The sequence below is a fragment of the Heliangelus exortis genome, chromosome 3 (assembly GCF_036169615.1).
Source record: "Heliangelus exortis chromosome 3, bHelExo1.hap1, whole genome shotgun sequence".
Taxonomy (NCBI): Eukaryota; Metazoa; Chordata; class Aves; order Apodiformes; family Trochilidae; genus Heliangelus; species Heliangelus exortis.
The window spans coordinates 41879668-41900983 of NC_092424.1; the positions used below are offsets into that span (position 1 = coordinate 41879668).

General features: G+C 39.0%; 1 long non-coding RNA gene across 4 annotated transcripts in view; it reads right to left on the minus strand.

Moving 5' to 3' along the window:
- The window catches only part of LOC139794564 (uncharacterized), an 86760-nt gene that overhangs the window by 48357 nt on the left and 17087 nt on the right, over nucleotides 1-21316 (minus strand). For 2 of the 4 annotated variants that reach the window (XR_011725177.1, XR_011725175.1), the window contains exons 1-2: nucleotides 16949-17075; nucleotides 16038-16087 (exon numbers count right to left, since the gene is read on the minus strand). This is a non-coding gene — a long non-coding RNA (uncharacterized lncRNA). Of the gene's footprint in view, nucleotides 1-3807; nucleotides 3881-16037; nucleotides 16088-16948; nucleotides 17076-21316 lie in introns of those variants that run through there. The other 2 variants (XR_011725176.1, XR_011725178.1) reach the window with 2 other exon arrangements.

A 21316-nucleotide genomic window follows, 5' to 3' on the forward strand; every position in this document is an offset into this window, starting at 1 on the left:
TCAGAAAATCAAAGTGCTGTTAAATACATGCAGAATATCCCTTCATGAAACCTTAAATAAATCTGAGAGCTTTTCCATGATCTAAATAGCAGTTTTCTTGTCAGTCTTGCTAAGAAGAGTAGGACTAAGGAACAGTACTCAAATTACAAATATACCATGTACTTCCTCCTCATGATCCTAGAGACCAGGGTAAGAAAACAATGAATTACTGGGCTGAAATGGAGAACAAGTTCTAACAGCTACATGTCTGCTGAAGAGTAGAAAGTCACTGGCACTTGAATCCATCTCCTCTTTTCTCTCAGTGGAGGTTGTTTTTATGTGGCAAAGGGAAGAGTATTGGATGTGGGAAAACACTATTCTAAAAGTTAAGCACTTCTAAAAACTGAGGTGCCTTTCTGTGCCTAAATACATCTCAAAATGAGACCCCTAAATGCCAAGTTTAGTTGGGCCTTTTAAAAAATAAGTCATACAAAATCCAGAGTTACACACAAAACAAATTGAAAGGTTTAAGCTAAAAAAAAAAAACCCTAACAAAACTATAGGCATGCCCTACTATGTTCTTTGCCCAGGAGGAGCCATTGTAAGGTCTCATACAACCAATAGCCTCCCAATTCTAAACTACAGCATTATATCTTAATACACTTCGTTATATATTAAGTAACACACTCTTTTGTAAAGATACTGCATAAGATCTCTGGTTACTTTTTTCCGGGGAAAAAAAATATTTTCCTGCAAATATGTCAGATAGAAAGAAAAGCAAGTGAAGAAGCCTCCCTGCAAGGCTGGCACAGGTGAGCATGTCTCTGGGGGTGCAGACAGCCTGCAGCCCGGGGCCACGTCTCCCCTCCCCTTTGGGCAAGGTGCACTGTTTGGGGGGCTCACACAGGGGTCAGCCTGGCCATATGGAAGACCCAGCATGGGACAGGGTCCACCGCAGCCCTTGTAAACTGCTCTGCAGGTTTCTCAGGTGCCAAGTCACTTGCATGGGACTCTGAACTTGGATCCAGGCAAGAGAAATGGTGTGCTTTTTCAAAAATTAGAGCAGTGCTTGTCCAGCCTCCAGTCCTGCAAGGTTGCTGGCTTCATGGAGAAAGGAGGATGTTCAGTACTTGAGTGAGGAACTCCATACTTTACAACAGAAGGCCCCAGTCTCCAAGTGATCAATCAAATAAATATACTTACATGTGGCAGTCTCTGCAACACCAGTGGAACTCCTTATGCAAATATGTTCCTTTAACTGATGTTTAAATAAAAGATAGTAAGAATGGGAAATATATAAAAAAAATTAAATGCAGTTCTGGTCACGGTAAAAAGTGCTGATGGTGGAAACAGTAAACTGACTCCCAGTATATTCTCAAGAGTAATGCCCGGTCTATAATGACCACAAATAGGTAAAACTGGGTGTGATTGCTCATACTTCTTTTGCTTTGATTTGTTCTTGACTGTCTGGGAAAAAAAACCCAACACTCTAGGATTCTGCATCATTAGTCATCTCGGCAGTGATGTATCTGTTGCCAGAAGAAAACCCAAGCCATGCAAAAACTACCACTAGTAAAAACACCTGGAGTAAACCCACAGTTCATGTTATGAAATATGATTATAAACTACATGTGCTCTAGCTCTCAAAGTGAAAATAAATTTCTCATTAGTTTCACAGGCCAACTTTCAAAAATCATACAAAAGGTAAGCCAGTAGGTAGTTATTACAGTCACACATATGTGTAAGGGACACCTTGTGCCATCAGTAATTTTTCCCCTCCATTAAACTTATTCCCTTGTATCTTTTTGTCAGCTGTTGGGAGGGAACTAAAATAGAGGATTTAGAATTTGCACACACACTAATTCACTCTTGTGTATAAATGAAGAGCTACCAAAAAAAAGCACATCTATTTTTAGGAAAAAAGGGCCATTTTCTGTTTAAAACAATGCAGTTATAAGAGAGGGTTCAAAAATAATAACTGAAACATACAAAGAGCAGAAATTTTCATTTCAGCAGTGGTCTCTAACACGGGAAAATTCTGCTATTATGTCCTTACCATCACTGCTCTTCTTTCCTTGTGCTGTCAACACAGTTCCTGTGGGTATCACTAACCTTCATCACAACATCAGATTTTCAAATCCAAAAAAAGTCTACACTTGTTCCCCTCACAGCACACAAAAACATATGACAGGATAAGAGACAGCAGAATTGTCCTTTATTACCGGCAGAGGGATTTGTGAGTGGACAGAGTTATGATTTGTATGAACTGATGTGTTACTTGGTGACACATAAAAATACTTTTTTCTTATCCTGGCTGAGGTGTAACCAATTGTGTCAGAACTATGCTGCAGTCTGGGTTAAACAAAAGAGCAAAATAAATGAAGGATAATATAAACAAGCAGCAACACTTAAAACTGATCAGCATAAGCACCACAGCACTATCACAGATCACAGTAGTTATTATTCATCTATATTCTCAATGCTCTGCAAACCCCCAACCTTCCAATAGATAATTTACCAAAGGAGGATGATCCAAGCAGTTGATCATACTAAGTAAAACCATTCCACAAGAACTATGTGGAGTCACAGGTTTGCCTCAAAACCCACTTCACCTATTACATCACAGCGTTACTTTGATGTTTAAGCATCAGAAAACTCCCTAACCTACTTTCAAAGTACCTAATGGAGCATGTGTTCCAGTTCCACAGGGAATAAAAGAGAAAGGAAATCACAGGTCTGCTTTACCCAAGAGAATGGATGGGGTCAAAGGTTTAAGTAAGTAAGTAAGTGGCAAGAAGTAAAAATAAGGCCACACATCTTGTATGCTCTGAGAGCACTCACATAATCACAGCTCCTGCAGCTCACACCAAGTAGACTAATGCTACTCATCTTCCTTACTGCTGCAGAAAAGGTGCTTCACTAAATATTTTTGAACCTAGGAGGATCCTCAATACTCTGGATTCCCTTCCACTTTCCAGTCTTATCCCAGCACTAGCACCAACAGTTCCTTTCTGAGCAACACCATTACACCCAACAATCAGCAAAACCAAATCTCATGTGATTTGGTGCCCTCAAGCTAAGGGGAAGATGTTGAAAATTTTATTGTACTCTGCTTCTTTCTGTATTAAACAACAGGTCCCAATCTCCTGGTAATTTTCCCTGAACAGTGAATTCAGCAGCAGGTAAACATTTTTAAGCTTTAATGCCAATGGTGGCTCTCATATCCTAGGTTGGATGTCAGCATATTTCAACTTGGTCAGCCCTTTACACAGCAAATCTAATAGAAGTCTGCCCTATGTTAAAAACTAAGGAATACTTTTTTTCTGTTCTGTAACAGCTACAACGTGCCAGACAGTTTCCAAACACCCTGTTCTTGCCTTAAAAAAAGTTCACAATACATGCAAAAAAAGGATATGGGACAGGCACACCCACATCACTGGTCTAGAAATAAACACATACATAAAAAGTTTGTCTGGATCTTGTGGAATTCTTTTCTACTGCATGGAGTGGTACCACTATCGTATCCCACTCCCCTGGGAAGAAGGATTCTCTTATCTCACAGATCCCAAAGGATGGAACAATTCTGTTGTGACTAATTTTCACAAAGAAGGTAACAATTCGCAAGTTTCAGCTTTTGTGAGTAAGGTCTCTCACCTTCAGTAACTCCACTAAAATATTCTTCATTGTAGTAAAGTGGGCAAAGAAGTTACACAAAACAAGTTAATCAAACAGTGCAACATGTGAAGGAGAAATGAATACTCACACAAGTCATCAACTTGTGATGAAATTGTGCTATCCTCCACTTCATCTTTTCAAGACAAGTTCATCTTTTCAAGATGAAGTTCATGAAGTTTTGAACCCCCCTTCACCTCTAGTATTTATGTTTATGTTGCAGAGGGATCTAAAAAAAAAATGTCATAATTTAGACAAAAACCTTTTCTCTCCAACAACACAGGTAAACTTATACAAGGCATTGTGGTTGATCTGAATAGTGTCTAATAATTCCCCTTCATCATTCATGGTAGTTATTAAAGAAAGCAGATGAGAAATTTTCATAGAAAAAAATATTACTGCACTTTTGAAATTATGCAAAATGTTAGTTGCTCATGCAAATGAAATAGAACCTCTCAGTCTTTAGAAAGAGATCTCTTGCTAGTGAAGAATTAACAATGCTGAAACAGAAGATGAAGTAGCTATCCAAATACCCATCTCAAGATGCATTCAACATTTACTTACGAGCACTGCACAAAAATCTGAATAACAACACAAGGCAAGAACCTGTAATAAATCACATCTATGTGGGTAATAAAATATAAACCAATGCCTTAGTTCTAACCAGACTATCATAGGGAGAGCTAAAGTTTCAAAGGCAAATAACACCATTTAATTTAATCTGTATTTCCCTTTCAGAATCCTATTAGGATTTGATTCCAGGAGGGAAGATGAGATCTGTAAGAATCCCAGATGCTCATATTTTCTAAAAGCTGAGTCTCATAGTAAAATGTGAATAGTTTTTTCATCCATTTGGAAGAAAGCGGCAGATCACAATGTGACTTCATCAGAAACTGTCTGGCAATTTTAGGCCAAGAATAACAATCTGTTTCAAGGAAATTATTTTCCTAATTTAAGAGGGAAAATGCATCAAATTACAATAGTAGAGTAGAACTAGGACTTTGCTGCCTGCTAGCAGACAGATCACGGCTGTAACTAGAGGAAAAGTCACCTTGAGATGTAATGCAATTCCCAGACCATTCAAAGGCCAGAAGAAATCCATTTACAGCTAAGAACTATATAAATATCACATGCAAGAGAATGCCAGGACAGTAATATGAGAAGGTGAGAAAGGAAAATGGACTATTAAGAGAAGGGAAATTAGGAAATGCAGCTCAGAGATTCTTTGGTTAGAAGAAAAAGAAGTCATGAATGAAGCCTGGTGTGAGGCACTGTGCTTTGAATTGTTCCTCATACAGCCAGAGAAGAGACAGCAGCATTGTCTGAAAACAGAGATTTTCTTGTTTTCAGCTCTTTTTGATTTCAAATTGAAGATGGATCTACAAAAGGTAAATATAATTTTGAAAAAGCTATTCAGTGGGGAACATTATAAATGAGCACATAAGCTTTTCTTCAATAACTAAACTTTCAGCTGGTTAACCCCTATGGATTCCTCAAATCCCAGAGAAATTCTTGCCTGGCCCAAATCAGAGTACCCTTCAAGCCTTATCTGTACCCTTCTGAGAAGTGCTAAAGGGCCACTGCAACTGCTAGAAGTTTCAGGGACCTTCATTGGTGCTCGGTTTCAAATTAACCTCACCTGGCACTCATGAAATAGTTAAAAACAAGAACAGGAGAAAGAGGAAAATTATAGGATATTCTGAAAACACACTGCATTAGCTCCTACACTACCTCAATACTTACTCTGTCCTAATTACTGAAAACTGCCTGCTTCCATAAATGGATGCAAACCTAGATGTCAGCTGAGAACTGGTGTGTACATCAATCCCCAGAACTAGACTATGCAAAAAGCCATCCTCCAAAGTCTAAGTAGAGCAGCATTATAAAGAGTTGTCATACAGAGGGGAACCACTTCACAGACCTCATCTCATGAATCACTTCCAAACTTGTGTAGGTTTTTGTGATTCTTAGGTACTCCTGCACCAACATCTCTGGTCACTCCAGGGGAAAAGGGAGGTGAGGGAGACAAGCACCTTCACTTAACTTGATAGAGGTAGACAAAGCAAGTTAACTTGGTGACTTTGTACAGGTTAATAACAAGTGCTTCTGACTACTTGTGACCCACAAAACCACTTTGTAGTAGTGTGGTGAAGACAGAGCAACACACCACTAAAGAGGCTTTCATACTATGAGTTTACTTGCAAAAGTTGTAGTTGACAGAAATTTCAAATTTACCTCAAGGAATTATCAAGTTGAAGGAAAATTACTGCATCCCCTTCTATAATGTACATTTACAGTCAATTCTGTAGCCCTTTAGTCATTTCTACACTAAGATTTTAATTTGGTTGTAGGAAACTCTAGTTCTTCTAAAAATGAAGATGGTATTTACTAAAAAAAAAAAGTCTGAGTACATTGACATTTACTAATACTCTCACAGCTACAAACCCATGAACACCACATTTTCTTTATCAGAATATTTTGTCCTTTCAGTTCAGTTCCCCATCTTTTTGGCACCTTATCTTTAGGTTAGTTCTTCCTTTTCATTTGAATGAAGTCACACTTCTGGAATTCTGCAGCCATTAACATGCTTTTCCCTTTAACTTGTGTTCTATTGTTTCCTTTGGGGCCACAACAAGTACTTCTTTTTCCCCATTCTAACCTAAATATAGCTCTACATATTTTTATGTATAGAAAAAAATCTCTACATGTTAAGTTCCAGAAACAATAAGTATTAGAGCTACAAGCGATTGTAGTTACAAACAATTAGAAATTGAGATATACAAAAATCAGCAAATAAATTAAGACAGCATTTGTGATGTGACCACAAAAAGCACAAAATGGTTCCTTGCTGGAAAAAAAAAAAAAATCTTATCTACTAAACACATTTGTCCCTTAGAACAATTCTGGGCATATAACTTTCCACAAAGGAAAACAAATGGTAACTACTGAGGCTGATCTCAGTTTTTCAAAGTGTTCTAATGAACACCAATTTGGTGAAACAAGAAATCCTAAATTTCTTATTTAGGGGGAAAAAATACAATTTTGTTCAAAGAATGCACTTCTGCACATGAATTGTTTTAGCAAAACTATAGATGAAGTGTGTATCATCTGCACAGCAGACTGCTTCATTCATTTGCTCAGTCAAGTTCCTTGTTTTGGTAGAAAGAACTAGAAATTAATTCTATATGAGGAATAAAGTCATAACAGTGCTCTTATCACCAGCCAGGAGACAGCAAGGTACACAACAGCACCAACACTCTGTCCCAGTAATCACACCTGACATGCAGATTAGTCACAACAGGCATGTTTTATTGATTACAGCCTGTCATATGACAGTCCCTCTGCTATTTATGTACAATTAGCATCAAGTTTCATCCTGGGCTATTGCCACTTTGGATTTCATTTTACTTGGATCTGACTACACTTGAACACATCTCCTGCGGTTGTATTCCTTGATGTGAGAGCTGTTTTCGCTAGAAATTGACAGGACAGATTTTCCATAAGGGCATAAAAGTGCTGCAATTCAGAATCTGTGTCTTGAATCCACTGCTTTCAAAACAGATATATAACTAGTCTCAGGCTCAAAAAAAATTTCAGGCAAGTACACAGACATGAACTCAGATTGAGGCTTTCTTTATCTTTTCCGGCACAAAATGAGCTGAAGTTAATATTTTTCAGTGTTAATTTGCACCTGCACTATGGCCAATGCAGGAGAAAGGCAGGCAAGCTCTGCCAGAAGCATGAGTAATCCCAGCAGAAAATTATGTGGGTGGGTCAGGCCACTCTCTTAAAATGCAGGGACCAGGCCCCCTGACTGTTAAACCATTTTCTCAAAGGATGTCATGTTACTCAATGCCCAAAAATGCTTAAGAGCTGGAGAACACTAGTTCTGTGTTGAAAAGAGAGGGGCAGTGAAGCTCTGCAGGCAGCTCTTTAGATTTCTGCAGAATCTGAACAACAACATTTTACGGTGCTCTTTAGAAACAAAAAAATAATAATAGATTTGCATTAGCCTGGTGTGACTGTATTTTGATTCAACTATTGTAAAAGGGTGGCATATGATACAGTTAAACATCAAACTCCATAGATGTATGGGTATCAAATACAATTAACTGAAAAGCTTCAACTGGCACTGACAGTTAAAAAGGAGACAGAAACTTGAAGGAAGGAAAGGCTTTCCTACTTCAGACCCACCACAGTGGCATGTAAATATAACCAAGCTCCTTTTAGATATTATCTCTCCTATACAGGCTTCATTTCGGGTTTATCAACTCAAAGCATGTCTGATCTTGCTCTTTCTCCTTCACTGCCCTTAAGTCACCACAGTGCTAAGTCTGACAGCATTTAGAACACGAGGGGCGACACTATGACACAACAGGGCCAGGGGGACAGTATAACATATTGCAATATAATAATGCATTAGTATGCTAGCAGTATAGCATACTATAAATTTTACATTGTTACAGGACACACAAGCATTATGAACCAAATTTGAATTTCAGGGTCCCTGAAGTACTAAGGAGGTAGAGAAGACGGTAAACCTGAAATGAGGACAAGCAGGAAGAATTCTGCATTGGTCTACAAGCTTCCTGGCTTCAAGTACACATATATTAACTGTTTGCTTAAAAACAACTGGAGTTAAGATACTAATTTTGGCCTCAAAGGCAATGAAAACCTTCTGATACAGTAAAAGGTAAGAAAATAGCGAAGTCTGGGTTTTTGTAAGGGGGGGGGGGGGGGGGGGGGGGCAGTTTAAAAGACTAAAAATGCAAATTTTAAAAAATTGCTATATTGAGACAATCTGCTACCCTAAGCAAGATTTCTTCACAGATAACTCACTGGATATGGAGATAAAATTCAACACAACTTTTACAGTCTTCCACTAAGAACTGATGGTAGATCCTTTTATCTCTCTCCAGCAGGTCGAGTATCCATAATAAGTACCAGCATGTTACTCTTTTAAACTGTGGCCACTTACTGATCAGGCATGGATTTAAATGAAATCCATAGGCAAAATAGTGTTGTGAACTGCAACAAGCTATGTTACTGCTAGTGATGACCTTCTGCAATCTGATGGAAAGCTAAACAAACTCCTGCAAGTCACTTCTACTCTGCCAGGCTCCCACTAAACCTCATCTACAGAGATAGTATCCAAGTTACTCTGAGAGCAGCCTGTGCTAATATTGGCAACTGAAACTCCATTGAAACACAGCCATGACACCGAGGTCACAAATATCTGGCAGCATGCAGAGAGGCTGTTCAGAAGCTGAGAAGTAACCCTTATTTACAAGCTGCTTTTATCTTGCTTTGTGTTGAAGGTATCTAACACCTACTAATTTTTTTAAAAAGGAAACAGGTTTTGCCTTCAAACATTCTCAGAGCTTGTCCAAATTATTCTAAAGAGCAACAGAAGATCATACTCCTGTTTAACTTTTTTAATGGAACAACATATTCAGATAAGCTGCACGTTTCATTATTACCTCTAAGTGCTCTGTGCTGCAAGCCTGACGTATCTTTCTACGGTCTGCCAATAGCAAAGTAAATTGGAGGTGATGCTACCAAGGGCAGCCAGAACTGAGAATTAGATTTTCAAATCAAACAATAGTTTGTATGTATCTAAGGCCCACAAAGGAGAAGGAAAGGGAGGAAGAAAATACTTCTAAATGTAGCCATCTGATTGCTGGACAAAAGTTACCTTTCCACATAACTGGCTGGTCTGTTAGAGAATGAGATTCCCTACACAGCAAGGAAACTTCTACAGAGATTAAATGGCATCATTTGTGCCTGAAAACTTTTTTTGCCCTATGGGTTTCTCAGAAGTACATTTCCCTGCCTGTACTGAGACTTCAGAATGAAGTATCAAATGTCATGTTTACTTCAGTCTTCATGGAAAAGACTGTGATTAGATACTTACCTGAGTAAATGAGGACAGATTCAGTTCAGCATATTATTTTTTCCCTGTTTTAGTGATATGGGAAGAGAGCTTATGAAAAGCAATGTCCATTCAAAAGTCAGAAACAAGACTAGAAGATGGGTCTAAGTCCTTTTTCTATTTGTTAATCCAGTGGTCACCCATGGACCTCACCACTACAGTATTTTACAGAGCAGTTAATGAGGAAGGCCTAAGGCTAAAAAATCTCATGAGTAGAGTGGATCATGAATAGCAGACACGTTTGGAGCTGGATTGATGTCTAGAAGTTCTCTTGCTCCCTTTACCACAAAGCTTGGTAGCCATTTAAGTTAGCCTAAATTAGCCTGCCTAAAGCTGTCTTTCTGTGTAAACAGCAGATTAGAAGCACAGAAGTAATGTTTGAAATGCTGCAGTTATTGCATAAGGTTGTCATTAGTGATTCCATAATTCCTTCCTAGACGCCAAGCTAACACACTGCCTCTCACAAAGCAGTGGTGTACCCAATAGTAGCAAGTGACAAATACTTTTCAGTAGGATGCAAGACATTCATGGAGTATTCCCAAAGCTTGCTTATGTGGCTTTATTTTTAACATTTGCTATCACCTTGTTCTTACCAGTACTGTAAATCACATCCATAGTGATAATCTAGACTGCTGGCATTTTGAACTATCTCTATGGCATTAGAGTATCCAAGTGTGTCAGTGACATGCTTTACTCATACTCACAGCAATACAAATTGTCCTTTATTTTAAAATCACCCTGAACTGACAAGGTGCCCTGACTGACTACAACTTTGAATTGCTCCAACTCTTACCTTTTCTGGTAAGAGTTTATACAAACATATTCAGGTATTCAAAAAACAATAAAGTATATCTGTATCATAGGGTGCACCTAAGCAGAACAACTAAACCAGTTTCAGCTTCATGATGGTACAGATTACTAATGGTTTAGGTCTCACAATGTTCTCAAGATTAGATGTTCCTGAGTACTTTCCTGTCTCATCACTGCCCTCATAAATTGCTAGAGATTCAGGACTGGAGTAACAGGTTGGGAGAGTGGGTTAAGCTTGTATCTTTGATAAAGAAATGTATGGATCACTACAAGGTGTGCAAAGAGGAAAAGCCGTATTTATAAGGAATTCATTTAACATAGTTTGCAGGAAGGTCTTTGGTACTGACTGTGGTAAAGGCTTCACTTCATGAACACTTTGAAAGTGCTTCTGAAGAGGCCATATGATAGAATAAGAAAAAGTGTAGATAAAAGTAACTTCTTTAACTATCAAGCCATCTAAACAAAAAGCCAATGCTTAGCCTATACTGTCAGGTCTTTCTCCACTGGAAAATATCTTTAAGGTTAATTTTCTGCAGAATTCCAGCTAAAGTTGAGTCAGGTATACTTGTAGTAGGAGATGCCTGGGATCTGTAAACCCCTCACAGCTTTAACACCTATAAGCCATGTTATGTAGCTGTGGATGACTAATTCCAGCTAAAGGAAGACAGGCTCAGAAGCAGAGGGGCTTGCAGCTGAGGAACCAGAACAGAGTCCAGAGCTGCATGATGCCAGTTAAAAATCACTTGCTATGTTTGACCCTGAGTTCCTCATGTCCTCAAAATGGGAATAATAATGACATCATACCCCATAATTTAAACTACAGGGTTTTTTGTGGCAAAGAAAATGTCATAATATGCCTGCCATAGGTATTTACATTACAGTGAGAGTTCAGACTTAAGGCACTATTGATATATACACAACAACTTATGATAAAGAGAAACCCATCTTTTCAAAATAGCCAGACTCAAAACATGCTACAGTGCCCTCAGCTTCAGCTCCAGTTGTAACATGCATCTCCCAACCTTGTTTTTTCTGTACTTCCTTTTCATTTTGGAGGTCCACACTAGTTAATGAAACTTATTTGTATCTGTAGCACATTCATTCAGAATGCATTGGGGAATTATTACATCATGCTGGTCAAACAATTCACTGATTTGTTTACCGAAAAATTGTGCTAAATAGCTGGATTGTTGTCATGACCCTTCACCCAGATCTTTTGATAGTGGTTACTAGAATCTCATGTAAAATAAATTAAACAGCAACAAACGAGTTCCTACAAAAAACAGTTGGTGTAAGCAGAAAGATAAATTCCATATTATGTCTAGCAAATGAAGTTCTTTGTCAAACAGCTCTTTCCTGTGGATGAATGACAGTTTTACCACTGATTAACACTCTCTGGCATCCCTGTGAAATGCAACTAGCTACAAGCAAATACTGTTGCATAACTGTATGTATGCTCTGATACAATACGGAGTAATGGATTAAAGACTCAAGTAAATTCTTAATTAAGCCTATTTCTACTTCTGTAGATTACTTTTCTCATACTGAGTCATGCTTGCTGTAATTTTTCTGCAGAATTACTATGCTTAACATCATGACAATTTTCATTGAGCAGTTACTGGTAAAACACAAACGTTTGCATAATCTGACTCTATAAACAGCAGATTTAGATTTGTGTGATAACCCCAAACTCCCCTCCTCTCCTTTAAATGAAAGCTGCCCTTTTGCAACAACACTCTCAAGAGCACTCCGTCTTTTCCAGGCTGAATCTCTTCAGCAGGTATCGTATTTCCGAAGGAGCTGGGCAGCTCTCGCATGAGAACCAATCTGCAAGGCCAGCTCAGGGCTGTAACTTTCCACTGCCCAGCCTGCTCCTCATTGTGTGCCGCCGGGCTGGCCTGACCTTTCCGCAGCCCAGCCCCGGCCTCTGGGCCGTGTTTATGTGCATTCCAGCAGCCCTCCGCAAGGTTAAAACCGGGGGGACACGGAGGAGGAAAGTGGAGGAGACAAAAAGCAAGTGAAAGAATTTCAATAGGAGATGAAATCCGGAAGCAAGGCAATTCACTGCACAAGTTCCTGCTGCAAATGAGACTGATGCAGTTTCCAGTGAAGTCTGTGCTGCAGTTACTACAAGGCAAAGAGAATCCGGCGCAGCTGGCTACTTTGTCATGACGCATGCTATGCATCTTTTTAGTCAAATCTCTTAAATGGCACATGCAAACCTCTGATTTTGCAGATTAGGGCCCCAAACACAGAGCTCTCCACTGAGGGGACTAGAAATATTTAGGAGGTTTTATTTTTTAAATAACCCCCCTATGCACTTATTTTAAGAGATAACTTCAGAAGAAAGGATATGCATACTTCTCCCTTTCCTGTCCTTCCTACCACCAAACCTTATCTTTGGCTTTGTGAAAAAACCCAGCTTCTACTCCCTGTCCTGTCAGACCCTCAGGGATGGCATCTGCTCTCTGCCTGGTGGTGCGACGAGCCCCTCGGTAAACAGAGTAGGCGTCAGGAGAGGGGCAGAGCGATGGGAAGAGCAGGGCTGCACACACTGCTGGTCCCACGCAGACTGCTCTGCTCTCAAATTCACACCCAGAAAATCAGGTGACTGATTTGAATAAATGCTTGTTCCTTTATTATCCTTTACCATTCCTTCTTTTGCCTTCCTCAAAAGTCCAAAGCCAGTGCTAAGCTCCTTTTAGTTCCCAGATCAAGGTTATAAACTGCAGGAGCCGAGAGAAGCCTGACTCTGAGTTTGCTTTAACAAAGCCAGCTGCCTGCTCCCTGTTGTCCTGGAACATGGAAAAGGGTGGTGGTGCCATACCAGGTATGTGGAAGGCCACGCCGTATGAGCAGTAAGAGATGCCATGTGAGGTCAAAAGAGGAGCTTGGGATTGCTTTTTTGGATTGATGCTAAAAAGCAGGACTGTACAGTCAGTACCAAAGGAGGCAAAAATTACAAAATTAAAGTTTCACTTTGGTGGGATGGGAAAGTTTGTCTCCTGATGTGTACAGGGTAAGGGAAGACATAAAGACAGAGAGCAAGGTTTGATGCAAGATTTGGGGAGGCTATCCCTGGTGTGTTAGGCCCTATAGACTAAGCCTTTGCACAGCTTAGTTTTAATGACAATAGACATATCAGACATGGTATTTTATTGCCTTACCATGCCCCGTGTTCTGCCTCTACTATGCTTTTATGGAAAACAATCCAGAATGATTAAATTGTTTTCAGTCACAGCAGTGAATATTTTACTCACAGGGAACAAGTAAACCCAAGGCTTGCAACCCAATCTCTACCAACTATTTTCTGATCAACAGAGTTCCCGTGGGATAAATGAGACCTGTCACAGCCCAGAGCTAAGTCTGTGGTAGAAACATGGAACCAGAACAATTTTCCTAGTTGTTAGTCATTCATAGCAATTAATGGACTCTTTTTCCAAAAATAAATTATTTCCATAAAGCCCAGGACTACTCTGCCTTTGATTGCTCTCACCAACACAAAACATGGGCATTTCCAGCTGTTTGATTCACCTTTTTGAAAACTGGTCTAGTACTTGTTAGATGAACATTACACACTGCATCACCATGCCAGTTCGGAGTGTAAGTCATAGCTCCTTTTTCTCTATTTTACTGATCCTCTGAGGCCCTATAGTCTCAGGAGGTTCTAAGGGCATATTTTTTCCACTGACAGTAATTTTGATGATTAATTCTTAGATTAATTTTTAGATTCTATGATTAATTCTTACACTAGTATTATCTCTTCTCCCAAAGGGCATTTGACTTTTAACCTCAACACTAAATGATAGAAAGTATTAAGATTCATTGCAATTGGCTCTTCATAGCCTTCTGCAGTACCTTAGTTGGTCTTCAGCATGTTGGTCTCCTTCAAGATGTTCCCTCCCGTACAAAATAAAACAAACTGTTCTTTGTCTCAGCAGTGAGAAAGCCTGCTATGCACCATGAATCCTTCAGATGTTTTTACAGCAGTAGTGGACCCTGGGACTCTGCTGTGGGAATTATGGGAACCTATGAGATCCTGTCACAAAGGCAGCCTATCTAGAGATAAGTCCCACTTTTATCCCTGTGCTAAAATAGGAAGACCTGTTACTGAAACAATAAAAGGTGCCATCAGAAAACAATGACTTGAGGGTAAGTTTATATGTGAACATAAAAATAGTACAAAAGAAATAGATTTACTACCATGTTGTCTTGAAATGGATGAACTTGCTAGAAACATCCTACCTCTGTAGTTATTTAGTTTTCAGAGTTTTCAGACTGTGTAACTCAGTAGTGCCCATGGTGAGGAAGAACTCCAGGACCTACTGCAAAGATGTTAGCAGCTGGGACTGTCAGCAGGCAACATCGTGGCTTTATTTCATAGAATGGTTTGGGTTGAAAGGGACCTTAAAGATCATGTAGTTCCAACCCCTCTGTATGGAAGATACACTTCCCACGAAATCAGGTTGCTCAAAGCCCTACCTAACCTGGCCTTGAACTCTTCTAGGGAGGGGACATTCATAGCCTCTGTGGGCGTCCTGTTCCAGTGTCTCACCAACCTCACACTACAGAATTTCTTCCCAATATCTAACCTAAATCTCACCTCTTCAAGTTTTAAGTCACTGTTCCTTATCACTACGTGCCCTTGTAAGAAGTCCCTCTCCTTGAGACTATCAATGGCACATGCAACCTTTCTTGTAGGCCACCTTCAGGTATTGGAAGTCTACTATAAGGTCTTCCCAAGCCTCCTCTTCTTCAGGCTGAACAACCCCAACTCTCAGCCTGTCTTCACAGGAGAGGTGCTCCAGCCCCCTGATCATCTTCGTGACCCTCCTCTGGACTTGCTCCAAGAGCTCCATGTCCTACTTATGCTGGGGGCTCCAGAACTGGACAAAGTACTCCAGGTGAGAGAGCACGGGGAGGAAATCACCTCCCTTGACCTTCTGGCCAGGCTTCTTTTGATGCAGCCCATAATATGATTGGATTTGCAAGCTGCAAGTGCACATTAGCAACTCATGCTGAGCTTCTCCTCAACCATCACCCCCAAGTCTTTCTCCTTAGAACCATTTTAAATAGTCTCTATCCAGCCTGTGTTTGCATTTGGGATTACCGAACCCAGGTGCAGAACCTTGCACTTGGCCTTGTTGAACCTCATCCAGTTTGCACAAGCACACCTCTCAAGCCTGCCAAGTTCCCTCTGGATGACATCCACTTGGGTGTCACTTGTTCCTTGTGAAGTAATTTGTAGCTCAGTAATTATATTTGTGAGGTTGTATTTGGGATTTTTTGGCCAGGAGGTGAGGGAGAAGGAATTGCAGAACACAGCAGTGAAAAATTCAGTCTGCCAAGCTGAACACATACATCTACCCAGAAGAAGGGATCAGAGGAAGATATCTAGCAAAAAAAAACCCTCTCCCTTCATTCCTGAATTCCTAGAAGATGGTCTAGGGATATATTCTGCTCCAATTCCTGGCTTCTTTAATACTACAGAAACCACCATCAAGCCACAAATGCTGGGGTTACATGCAAGAAGATTGTGCTTTGCATGGACACAACCCATAAAGCAACAGACTAAAGCACTTCACTTGAAAGGAAAATTGGCCCACGTTGTATTACAAAATCTTACAAATATATGATCACATACCGTATGTAAGAGGTGTGGGGGTTTTGCCAATTATATCCATGACAGCAAGCCTGAAATGCAGAAAAACAGAAAATATATTTGTAATTTAGGAAGAAACAATTTTTAGTGAAAAGCACTCCCCATTATAAATTAATTCTTGAAACTAGGTAAATAATAGTTCCCATTAAATTAAGCATCTTTTCTTGCAATAAACAGATGCAAGTATACTGTGGAGGCATTTGTAAATCCTCAGAATTAGATTGAGTTGCAAACCCTTTGAAACTCAAGCCAGCACCACTCTTGTGGTAAATTTGTTAAAAAGCACTACTTTTAAATTGTGTTGCTGTCGTATCTACAAGAAAAGGGTTGTATAAACCTACAAATTTTGGATCACTCGTATCTGTTTTCTCCCAGCTTTCAGGAGGCTGCAGACAAAGCATGTTCAGTAAATTAAAGAAGGTAAAAGATAACTTCAAAACTGAACAGCAGTTTTCAACCTGCTCAGACTAAAGGAGTGTTCTTTTCTTTCAGCAATACAAAGTAGGGAAGATTCAGATTCCTGCTCAAAACAGCTGTCTGTAATATTTCCCACTGTAATGAATCTAACATTTTCTGGAGCTGGAGACATAGAACAGCAGCAGTCTTGCCTCTCTCAGACTGTCAGATAAAACTTAATAGCTTTTCCTCTGACTATAATATTGAAAAACCTCCAAGTAAATTGCAGCAAACTTTGAAGGGAAAATATATACAGAAAAATTAAGAAGAGTTATACACAGGAACAAGAACATTAGAATACAACTGACTTCAAACAAGTTATGTGGACAGTTACACATTTCATTTGTATGAGTCATTGCTCTGATCAAAGTAGCTATAAAGTCACAATAATAAATTATTTTTTTCCCCATGAAAATTAATGTTGACTGTGCACTTACTGCTTGTTCCTTTTCCCCAGGCACACTGATCACACAGAGAAGTGAAGATGACTGTATGGGACATCTACCTGCAAAAAGGAAAAATTTGGAAAGCTGCATATTTTGACACTTTACTATGCCATTGCATGTAATCTGCCTTTTCATACTTGGATAAAATCCTGACCTTCTGAAATCAGTACTGTTTTTGCTTAATTGAAATTTACAATTCAGAGTGCCAACTAACACCACTTATTTTATTGTATTAATTTTTGTATCTGTGTTTGTAGCAGGTAACATAAGTATATATATTAATACATACATACACATATAGAGAATTCCAAATTAACTAGGACTTATAGGACCAGAATATTCTGCCCCCCAAGATTTTCAAATTACATATAATTTGCTCACCAATTATAATTAGTATAGAAAACCAGCTAAAGATATATTACTAGCTGTTTATACAATATTTTAAACAAAAAAAAATCTAAAAGCCTTTTGCAAATTAGGTAAATACCTATCTATGGCCAGGGTAAGCTGCAGCAACATGAAGTGTTTTACCAGAAGCAGACCTGGGGCCTCCACATTTCTAGGCCAGGTGTCTATCCTGTAAGGTTACACTTCAATCTGCAAATGAGTCCTTAATGATATAAGAAATCTGAATCCCTGATTGTGATACAGGAGCATACAGTCTTCTTCCAAACCATGAAGTTCTGGGTTTTTCTTCCCACTAATACTTTATAGAATTTACTCCCTTTGTATAGAACAATCATAAATAGAGGGACATTGGAGCATTTGTGGATCCACTGTTTATGCCCTGGAGAGAGAAGTAAGTAAAAAGCAACAACACAAGAAACAAAGCTCGCTGCAGAATAGTATTTTTAATCAGAATGTACACAACATGTATTCAATACACAAGGGATAACACTGGTGATACTGAAACAACTAAGAATTGAATGCAACATCTGAGCTTTATAAAAATCACAGAAAATACAATAGCCTTTCATCAGGCTGTAGGATACACAGAGATGTTTCAGCTACAAGGCCTTACGTAACGCTGTGCTGTGCTATACTGAAGTTCCCCCCATACAGCAGCATTAGTGCTCCGGGCTTTTCACTGAAATAAACACTAGACATAGGGAAGAATGTTGGGGTTTATGCTCTATTACAAGTGATAATGGAATATATTGCAATTGTGAATTTTTACAGCAAAGTATGACTCCTTCTAACATGTCTAGACAAACCATGTTCACATTCACAGCACAGTCAACACTATCAATTTGACTCTTACATTTGGCTGGAATGTAACTGACCTCTCTGTGAGACATTTCCAGGCTCTAGCAAAATTAGGATAAAAAAAAAAAGCATGGTTGGGAAGGCAGGCGTGGGAAAAGGGCTAGTATATTAGTTTGCACTTTGAATTATCACACATTTAGAAAAAGTTAGCACTTAATACAGACAAGGCATAATAATAAAACAACATACAAGTTACTTGCAGTGAGTTTCCTTCTTTCATCACACTTCATACTCGAGTTAAAGGTACACTTCAGCTACTGAACTGAAATGCAGATCCTATCCAGACCAGTAGATGGCACAAACCATTTATTTCACTATATTCAGCACAATATTTATTGCAATGTCACAGAATCAGAGAATCACCAATTATCTTCAAAACAGTGTTATTGTACATCCCTCTAATTTAAAAGCAGTCAATCCTAAAACATGGTGATCTTTAAATTAATACCTAAGTTCTAAAAGCACTTTAAAAACCCCCCACATTTAGCAATGAATAAAAATTCTTATTGCAACATTATTTGTTCTTGGTATGGATATAAAGTTTGAAAGCAAATACAGTCTAGGTTGTAAATTTGTTACGTTTGTACCAATTGATAATACTCTTAAATACAAAATAAAAACTCGATCAGCATTGCAAAAACAAATCTAACATGAAGAGGCCCTACAGTTGACAGTTGTGCAAAATACAAGCATGATGGTGAAACGTCTAACTTCATTGGGTAAAAATAATGAAAAAATTACTATAGATTTCCTACACTGACAAATGCCAGGAAACAATTACAGTAGTTGGTAAAATACTTTGTGCATTAGAAAAATTTTGCAGGGTAGAAAGAAAACAAGTCAGGTTCAGCTCACAAGGGGAAAAGTAACCATTTAGTTTAAAACTATGTAAGGACTCCAAAGAAACAGCAAATAATCAAACCTTTAAAAAGCCCTGAAGAAAATCTGACAAGAAAAGCTCTAAATATTTGCCTAAAGTAAAACAAAAAAAAACAACAAACAAAAGCCAAAATAGCTTATAACCAGTCTTACAGTAGCATCTATGAAACTGACATCATTTCAGTGTCAAGTCAGACTTACCCACTGTAGGAGGGAATCACAGAAGCATTTGGGCTGGAAAGGACCACCCTCCCTGCTTGCTACAACCTCATTTCAGTTAGCTGTAGAGAACAGTCAGGTCCTCCCTCAGCCTTCATTTCTCCAGATGGAACAACCCCAGTTCCCTCTCTAGATCCTTTACCAGCTTCATGTCCGTTCTTTGACCATGTTCCAGTACCTCAATATCCATCTTGTAGTAAGGATACAAAGTTAAACACAGTAGTTGAGGTGAGGCCTCATCAGTGCTAAGTACAGGGGGAAAATCACTGCCCTAGTCCTGCTGGCCACACTATTACTGATAAAATCCAGGATAGTGTTGGCCTTCTTGGCTACACTGCTGGCTCATATTCAGCAGCTGTCTACCAGCACCCCTAGGTCCTTTTCCACTGAGCACTTTCCTGCCACTCTTCCCCAAACCTGGAGAGTTGCTTGGGGTTATTGTGTCACAAGTGGAGGGTACTTGTTCTTGTTGAAGATCATATAATTGGCCTCAGCTGAGCAATCCAGCCTGTCCAGATCCCTCTGAAGAGTTTTCCCACTCAGGCAGATTGACTCCCTCCCAACTTGCTCCCATTTGCAAACTTACTGAGGGTGCCCTCAATCCCCTCCTCCAGATCATTAATCAAGACATTAAAGAGAACTGGGCTCAGTACCAAGCCCTGTAAAACACCACAGCTGATTCACTCCATTCACTGCAACTCTTTGGGCCTGGCTGATTAGCCAGTTTTTTTTACCCAGCAAGTATGCACCAATCTAAGCCACGAGCAGCCAGTTTCTGCAGGAGAATGCTGTGCGAAATGGTGTCAAAGGCTTTACTAAAATCTAGGTAGAAAAACCCCCACAACCTCTGCAGGTTTTAAATGCCAAAAATATTTCAGGAGAATAAACAGCAAGAGAAACAGACAGTATGGTATAGACGCTTTAATAGTTTAAAAAGAATACACACTCCTGAAACCCACCATTTGTTTTCTTTGCTATCACAAACTTGTTGGAAAACCTATCTTCTTGAAAAGAAAAGAGCACAAAGGAAGTCAATTACACTGCAATACAGGACTGGAGAAACTTCTCTCTTATGTATGTATGATGCTTGCTCTCGAACAATTTTGATAGAATGGTTAGAATACTACAGAAAAAAGAATCAGGCTACCTGACTCCAATTTTTGACTTGCAAGGATAACCTATAGCTACATAATTATAGGATTTAATGACAGTTAATTTTATATTTTCAAATAAATATTATGACATCATGTTCCTTTACATAAGGGCAAACCACTTAGCTTCATAGCTGTTATTCACTGCATAAGCACATATTAAAAGCTATGCAATCATAGCGTGAATTATGTTCATATCTGCTGGTAAAATTACATCTTAATAACATGAGAAAAATTGTAAATAATGTAAGGATTCATGGTTTAATTATTTTAATAGCAAGTAATTTATCAAATAATTATGAAAATGAAAGAAGCAGCCAGGTTTAATGGGCTTGAATACACAATCAAAAATGTTTTCCTGCACTGAGCCAAGAACTCCTTAACTAAAATGCTAATAGTACAAATGTTTAACCCAGCACTTGCATCTCATTATATCTAGTGAAATCAGTTCAACAGGTTGCTCTGAGAGGAAAACTTCAACAGATTTGTTTTCAGCTGAACCAGTCCACTTTGTGACACATGCTTGATAGATCCAATACAACGGGAGAACAGGGCATCTACAGCCAGCAGTGGAAGAAGTGCTTTTCCACAACAAACCCTAGTTATACCAGATTAGGTGTAAAGCCTAACTAATGACTTGATTAAAAAGTGAGATAATTTAGTCTGGGACATTTGACAAAAGAACACTGATAGAAACATTTGCAATTTTACAGATAATACCAGAAATAACACATTTTCTCACTGCTGCAAAGAACCCATATTAGCATAACTAAGTGATTTAATGACATTTAGTGCCATGTTTCCAAATCAATATTATGATAACACCATTATGCAATGTAAATAC